Source organism: Mesocricetus auratus, unplaced genomic scaffold (genome assembly GCF_017639785.1).
Source record: "Mesocricetus auratus isolate SY011 unplaced genomic scaffold, BCM_Maur_2.0 Super-Scaffold_100004, whole genome shotgun sequence".
In the NCBI taxonomy this organism is placed as follows: domain Eukaryota; kingdom Metazoa; phylum Chordata; class Mammalia; order Rodentia; family Cricetidae; genus Mesocricetus; species Mesocricetus auratus.
This window is the reverse complement of record NW_024429189.1, coordinates 91,573,814-91,582,365: the sequence shown is the minus strand read 5'-3', so window position 1 is coordinate 91,582,365 and position 8,552 is coordinate 91,573,814.

Below are 8,552 nucleotides of genomic sequence, written 5' to 3'. Positions count from 1 at the left end.
TGAGTGCTTCTGCAGGGACACCACCTGGTTTTCCTCCTACCTCCTCTATTGCAAGCCTCCTCTGGTAGCCTGGCTGGGCTATCTCATGGTATTTGTTTCAGCTCCTAGAGACTTAGGGATCTCTTGATTTCTATCAGGCAGTCCTTGAAGTTTTCCTTTCTAAATCATCACAAACCACTCTACCTTGGGTTTACAGAAGATTTCTAGGTTTCTTCTGATATCAGGCTTTATCCTCATTTATTCTTTCACCAGGTGCCAGACATTCTGCTGTTCCTGGGAATCTGACCACAAGTAACACAGACAAGTCCTTCTTTTTATGGAAATTGCTCATTGGTGCCTGGGTGAACTTTCTGGTGAACCCCACCCCATGCTGGAACAGGCTTGTAGTAGAACCCAACTCAGTCACATGCTTAGAAAATTTAGTGACTTTCAGAGGTAACATAGTCAATCATGCACCCTCAATATGCTTAGCTTGATCATATTGTGCTGATATGGTTTCTAGGACCTTTGTGTTTCTATTATCTGGAAGATGCTACTACTGGTTCAATTGTCTACACAGAATAGGGAAATTACTTCTGTAATTGCTGACTCCTGGTCTATGACTACTTCATCTCTGTCCTGATTCCCAGTATAAAATCTGTATGACACAAGTAGAGTAACTTTGATGCTAACTGAAAATACTTGGGTTGAGGTTTAGGGATAATGTTCTGCCACCATGACCCCCCAAATATGCTCTGGTACAAATGTGGTAGAATGGAATCTGCCCACAAAGCTGTGGAATGTGGTGTGCTATGACCTACCAGAGCTCAGCCACGTACTTGGGGATCCTATGAACTCCTAGGGCTCAGGGGTAAAGCGAGGATTACACATTATGGAGTTGAGAACTCTTGTACCCTTCAGCATGGCTCCTTACTTTCAGGGAAGGTGTGGCTCCACTGAAGTTCACTGTCTTTGTGGGTATGTTGAAATATTCTTGGTGGGATACCACCCAAATTCCCAAAAAGCCCTGATGTAAAGAACTGACAGATTAAGAGACTGTGTTGCCTTCTGTGGCGGCTTGAATGAGAATGACCTTATAGGCCCCTATATTTGAATGCTTAGTCACCCGTGAGTGGAACTGTTTGGGAAGGATTCGGAGGTGTGGCTTTGTTAGAGGAGGTGTGTCAGTCAGGCTAGGCTTTGAGATTTCAAAAGCTCATACCAGGGTCAGTCTCTCTCTCTCTCTCTCTCTCTCTCTCTCTCTCTCTCTCTCTCTCTCTCTCTCTCTCTCTCTCTCTTTCTCTCTGCAAATCAGGATATAAAGCTCTCGGCTACTGCTCCAGTACCACATCAGTTGGCTTTCTGCTTTGATTGCAATGAGCTAGCCCTCCAAAATTATAAGCAAACCCCCAATTAAATGTTTTCTTTTGTAAGGGGTGCCTTGCTCATGGTGTCTCTTTACAGAAATAGAACAGTAACTAAGACACCATCTACATTGTATTGCACCCGAGCTCTTGGAAAGGCTAGTTCCATTGCCAGGTTGACTTGTAGGACCCCTAGTCATGTCTGACATGGGTTCTCAGCATGAGTTTGAGTCCATAGTCTCCCCAGATCCCAAGATACTTGAGTCATTTGGTTCAGGATGTGCAACTGCTAATGAGTGTTCAAGTGTTTTTATCCACTACTCAGAGTGACTGCAGCAGTGCTGAAGCCGTCCCCAAACTTTCCAAAACCAGGTAAAGTTCACACATAGAAAATGACCCATGAGTTAGTTAATGGTGGTAAGGGACCATGGGAACACTGACAGAGAGTCTCCCTCAAGACTTGCCTTCAACTTAAGAAAAATGTGTACCTTTCAGCTCTCTGTGACACCCTCTCTTGTGGCCCTGTGGCATATGCACTGTTTCCCCATAGCTACACGAGGCTCTCATCTTCCCCTTTCCCTGCGTCTTCCTCAAAGCAGGGAGGCAAACAAGCCAGATACCAAGGAACAAAGCCAAATACTACAAAGCACTAATGGACTATTCACTCCAAATGAGAATTTTAAAGAGGCACTTTATATGCAGAAAAGACCTAGTGCTAGCGTCAATGTTCCTATAAGCAGAAAAACAAAATCTACAAATCAAGTTATAGAGAAAGGGTATCATTGTATCCCTTAATATATTCTGAACCCGTGTGCAATTGTGAAGGACTTCATGAGACATTCTGCTTGTCGGTAACAAACAACAGTCTTAGGCTGGCCTAATAACCATTAAAAAACTCATCCACACCGGGCATAGGTACTTATCATTTGTCTCGTTTGCCGTTTTGCTGATGGTCAATGGATGAGCAAACTTTTTTTTCAAACTCATGCTGTGGCTGGCAGCATGAGTGCCACTGGAATCATGGTGACCAGTTTTTCTCTCTGTGTCTTGGGGACAAGGATGAGATCCTCCTAGCAACACATCAATTCTCTCATTTGTGTTCAGAATAACACCTATCTCAGCTCTCCTTGGCTGTCCAGCGACAGGTGAACTGGAAGAACTCAGGCGTCTGCTATGTTCCGCTCACCTTGTGCTCTGGTGTCTGGCCGCAGAAGCACTCGTGAGAAACTCCTGCACTTAGACTCCAGTGTCCTGCTCTGAACGGGAGCAAAGTGGCAGCACCCAGAGCTGGCAGTGCATTGGTTATTATGAGGGTGACTGGATTACGGAAAATGATAGTTTATATTTACATGGTGCTTTGGTTCTTGGAAGGAGTGCATATGACTAGTCTGTCTGGTCATTCAGCCTTCACAATGCCATTCCCGTGGCATTGAGAAGTAACTTTTCCACTTTGTAAGGCCCAGCATTGACTTTTGTTCTTAAGTTTGGAGCTGCCACTGCATTCCACGGGTGCATTCAAGATAAACTGATATGCACCGTGAATTGAGAAGATGACATGGACTGTTGCACAAAGCAGTGTGACCACAGAAGCAAGTGAAGACAATGACACTTGGACCATAGCATACAGGACTCCTGCCTCAAGAAGCAGATTGACTCCAAGTACAGGCTTTGGAGAGATACCTTTTGGGGAGATAGTGAGTGCAGACATTATACCTGATGCTGCCATTCTACCTTAGTAAGGGCCTTTGCCTTGTCACTAGTCAGGGGTGGGGTGTGGGAAGAGTATTATTAAAATGTTTACAACAGTGTTTGACACTGTCAGTGGGAGCTATTATTTGGATATCCACTACAGCTGAATTCACTGTGTTAGCTTTCTAGCCTGACTTTTCATTCAGCATCTTTTGTTTATAGATCCTGGACCTTATGCAACATAACCTTAATCATAGCCTCTGGTTGGAGGCTGGGAACTTGCATTTTATTAAATGTCCTTGGCAATTCTGCAAACTGGTTGGGCTAGCCAATTCTCTAACCTGCCCTTGAGCCTGTTTAAGCTAACGCTCCATACTGTGGTCCGACTTCAGTCTCTTCAGTTACTCTGTTCTCTGGCCACACTGTCCACTGTGGCTGTCACGGTCTGTTTCCTCATCCTTTTAGAAGGAACCGTTGTTTCTTCTAAGCACATATGGACTTCCCTGCTCTCTGGCTGCACTCAGCCATGCCCATCTCCTCCATCCTTTCCTCCTTTCCCAAAATAGTCTCTCTCCAGTCTGACTGTACGCATAGTCTCTCTCCAGTCTGACTGTACGCATACCAAGCCCTTCTTTTTTCCCTGACTTCTTCTCCACCTCTTCTTCCCCTTTGTCCTGCAGACTGTCAGTGATGGTTGGGATGTTAATGAGGAGGCCATCTTTTATTTCTTTGTCAGCCAATTCTGCACTAACTCTTCTGCTTTCATAAATATGACTCACTCCTGGACAAACTTGCTCTCCAGTGCAAGAGCGCACCTCGCTCCAGATCTGTGCCTTGTCTTTGGTCCCATCCCTACCAACAGCTCTGTTGCCACTTGGCTGCCCACACAGGATGTGAGTCTCCTCCCTATGGCTATCCCCATGGTTGAAAATAGCCCAAAGTGATCTCCACTGTGGTCTGACTGCTTAGCCAGGACTGCTGACCTCATCCCTCTACATGAACTTTGTAGTCGTTGCTACGGGTAAAAGGGAATTCTTAGTCAGAGTTGGGAAACTCTTCAGTGGCAAGGAAGTCAGAACTAAGACTGGGGACCCAGCCCGGTCTCAAATGGTGCATCTCTCCTGGAGCTGTGGAAAGAGGCCAAGGGCAGCCGAGTGGGCCTCTGCAGTCAGCTCTCCCATCTTGTAGGCTTACTTGACTCTCCTCATTATTGGAGTTTCTTCCCCTTCCAGACCTTCCCTTGTTCTGTGCTTTGCTGCAAGGGGTTTAGAGTGGGAGGACAGTGTTGGGGGTGGGGTGTGATGGACACATCCTGTCATGGCATGGGAAGCCCACAGGCACGGAGCTACCACAGAGGGAAGTTTTTTTTTTTAAATTAATCTTTATTTAAATTAGAAACAATCATATTTTACATACCAATCCCAGTTCCCTCTCCTTCCAATCCTCCCATGGCCATCACTATCCCCTGTCCCACCCCCCATCCACTCCTCATGGAGGATGAGGCCTCCCATCATCAAAGCCTGTCACATCATTTGGGGCCATCCCAGGGGGAAGTCTCATATCTTCCCACATTGCTTTGTCCCTAAAGGAAGAGAGGGCATAGTGAGAGTGAGAAGTCACCAGGGACATGCTGTCCCAGGGAAAATTTATTATCTCCTTCTTGTTCAGTTTTATCTTCTCTAATCATCAAAGCCAGCAGTTTCTGCAAGAACAGCATTATGTGACTTATGTATCCACACACTCTTCAATTCGACAAATACCTATTCAGAATGTATTTTGCCTGGGACCTTGGGACAGGGTTATTGGCAACAGGGATGGGCAGGGCAAAGACAAGAGACAAGCCTGTGATTTACACAAAGGCCGGTAGCAGCACAGACCTCTGGGCATGGACTTTGAGTAGGATTAGGCAATGGTTGGAATTAAAGACAGTGGAAGTATACAAATTAAACTTAAGGCTCAGAAAGGCTCAGGACATCTTTCTCACCTATTGTACCTAAGAGAAGTGTCATGGCAGATGAGGCACTGTGGCTGAACTTGTAACCAGACAGATAGGCGAGGTGGACTCTCTGGGTGGAGTCAGTCTAAGTGGCAGGATATGGGAAGGTTCTGGCATATTTGCAAAGTAAACAGTATTTCCTTTTGGTGAAGCCTAGGGTTTCTGAGGAGGGAAGAGAATGAGAAAGCCCGTGAAACTCAGGGCAGACAGCTTCCCATCACAGGCACACCCGATAAGTCCTGATGTGACTGAGTCCCACACTGAGCCAAATCATGTTTTGGAAGCTGAGTCTCACCTTCTAGATTAGGAAAATCTCAACACCGCAGCTTGGGATGAATGCGTGGGGGCCGTAAAATCCTGGGGAAGGTAGATAGTGTAGGAATGGGCTACTCAGTGGTGCCGTTTCTGGTTGCATGAAGATTATCTGAGACCTGTGAGGTATAAGGAAGCTGTTTATGTTTCTGTACATTGATTTCTGTGGCTAGGAATCTCTTCAGTCCAATGTTCATTCTCATTATTGTGCCTAACATGTATCTTGTATAACAGCAAGCCATCTAGGGACAACAAAGCAAACCATAATCCATGCTCCAGATGAAGAAGGGAGTACAGGGACCATACCTAGAGGAACATAGAACCATGGAGCGTCTTGGGAGATGTTATACCATTGTGTTTAAACACAGGATGGGCTGAGAACAGCCTTGTTTATAGCTAGTGCTTTGTTTTGTCTTGTTAATGAATTTTAGAATAACAGTTGGAAATCTAATTAAGTGCTTTGGAAGTTGTGGTTTAGTTGTTTTCAGTTGTGCAATGTTCTGAGCCTCTTCTTGGGACTAGAAGACATCCTGGCATGTTAACCAGTTGTTACAAGGCCTTTGATTAAGTTATTGCTCCACCCCAGCCAGGAAGTGTGTGTGTTGGGCTTTGATTTTTGGTAAGAATATATCCTTGAGATAGTCTGTTGATCATGCACGGTCTAAGAGGTGGAAATCACATTACTGCCTTTATGGTGTCTTTTTAGGGATGTTGAAATGTGTGTGTTACAGAGCATGTAAGGAACCAGATGGAAATCATCCAGTTCCATAAAAACATTTATGGGAACTCAAATGCTCAAGGCCAGGACCTGGACAAAATTAGTCTTCTGTATTCTCTTACTTCACCATTATGGATCTTCTTGCTCTTTCAGAGCTGTTGATCCATCATAGAATAACTGGAAGCAAAATAAAATCATTTTCATTCTCAATAAGAGGACATGAAAGGCCACCCAGGTGGAAAGGGAACAATTAGCCATTTTAATTATCAACAGTAAACTGACAATAATTCTTAACTATGTTCTTGTGGTAACATTATGTACTGATATGGTTAAAGTGAATACAAGAATAGATTTTCTTTTCTTTCTTTTTGGCAGGGCATGGTAGGGGGAGGGTGGTTGGAGTTGGGAAGCTGCTTGTCAGAACAAAAAGCATTCTAATAAAGCCATGAGAATCAAATCCTAGATGTGTATCCAAGCAGAGAGTGAACTTGAGGTCTGGCTCCACTCATTCTCTCAGGTCCAATGTAGCAGCTTGTCACGAACTACAGCATTTTATATAACAGACATTTACTTTCTCTAATATTGGAAAGCAAAGTTCAAATTCAGGTGTTTCCAAGGCTGCATTCCTGTTGAAGTCTCGGAGGGACAATCTTCCCTTGCCTTTCCCTGCTCCTGCTGGCTTCAGAAACTCTGTTGTTTAGTACTGTATAGCTCTAACTACCATCTCTTCAGTGCGTGGTTATCTTCTCTGCATGATTCCGTGTCTGAAACCTCCTTAGAGGTTCAGTGTAAATCTTGGTGAGTGTCTGAGATTTTTAGCCCTACCCACAGAAAAAAGAAAGCTTTTCCTAAGTAAGTCCACACACCCTTAGACCCCATGGATTAGGATTGGGACGCAGCAACAATGGTGTTGTACGGTCTGCCGTCACAGAACGTGCCCTCTGAGACCTAGGAGGCCTTTGTTGATGGACTTGTCAGTAGAGCAGTCTCCTGGATCCCACGTGAGTAGATGAAGTTGTAGGAGTCCCCCAGAATCCTTAGAGCAAAAGGAGTTGTATGATTTACTGCAGAGAGTTTGTAAATTTGTTTTCAAAGCACAGTGTACTCTGAAATCTTATCAACAACTTTCCCAACAGACTCCAAGGCTGAGAATTAGATCGACCAAGAGAAAATAATCTGCACGAGACATTCGGTCATCCCAAACAGCCCTCACTACTCTTATTTTCTTCTAAAAAGATAGAACATGTTGGACTAGTATAGTCAGACATTTGAAACCGTGGAATCCTTGAAACACTGAAGTATTATGGAATAAAGAAATACTTTTTAAAGAGAGTCTTCTAAGCAAACCTGAGAAATCCTAATAAATATTGTGCATGTTAGTTTTAAAAGACGTTCCAAGAAGGTCAGAGTTCTTTTCTTTCTTTTCTCCTTGTGACCTTAGAGTGGCTAGGATCATAAACAAAATCTCAGCTCTGTCAACAATAACAGCAAAGCGCCTCTGTTCCTGTCCACTCTCTGAGAAAACAGCCACTCACATGTCCTGCTCACTCGCCTGCAGTTTTCAACAGGGCTAGTGAAAGTGCAGGGTTCTTTTTTTTAGAGTAAATGGCAAGAATGAAACCATGTCAGCACCATTTACCAATTTCATTTTTAATTGGCTAGTGTGCCATTGATCACTGGAGAGGAAATGCGTAAATGAGGTCTGGTTTGGAGCATAGGAACCTGCATTATTACCTTGTGCATTCGTTTATATCATTTTACACCATACACCTGAGATGTAGTTATTTATTAGTATAATGCGGTTACAGATCTATCTGCAGGGCTTAACGATGGAGACTGAAATTCTGTGATGATTTAGTTGAAAGTTACTGGGGCGTTCATAAAGCTGTCAGGATTACAAGAGAAACCACATGAAGAAAATGCCTGCTCTAGTTGCTATTAAGTGGATATTCAAACACCGTCAGCGCTGTCATGCACACAAAGCCTCTCTAATTTATAAGCTCCTGGATGAGAGGATGGTGGTGGCTGCAGGTTCAAAGGAAAGTAGCTCATAAGAATGACATTAAGAAGAGAAATCACATGTTTTAAAACATAAATCAGGAAATAGAACAAAAGAATTCCCCTGATTTGTTAATTTACTTGTCTCTTAAATGGTATCCCTGGTTAATAAATCCCATTATAGAAAACATTAAAAATAAAGCACAAAACTAGTTCATCAAATCCTGTATACCATTTTCATGACAGGCATGGTTTTAGTGGTCACTGGGATATAGAACTCACAGATAAATTAAGTGTCATAGATGGAATCCAAACACTTGGTCAACAGGTATTCATCAAATGACTTCTGCAGACCAAATATGGGCTGTGGTCGATGTCAGTCACTTCATAACCACACATATTTCTGGTTGCAACCACTTGGGAACTCAAATGGTTCCGGTCACTGTCCCTGGGTTTTCTGGGAGTGCGCAGGTGTCTCCTATGAGTCTCTTGACCC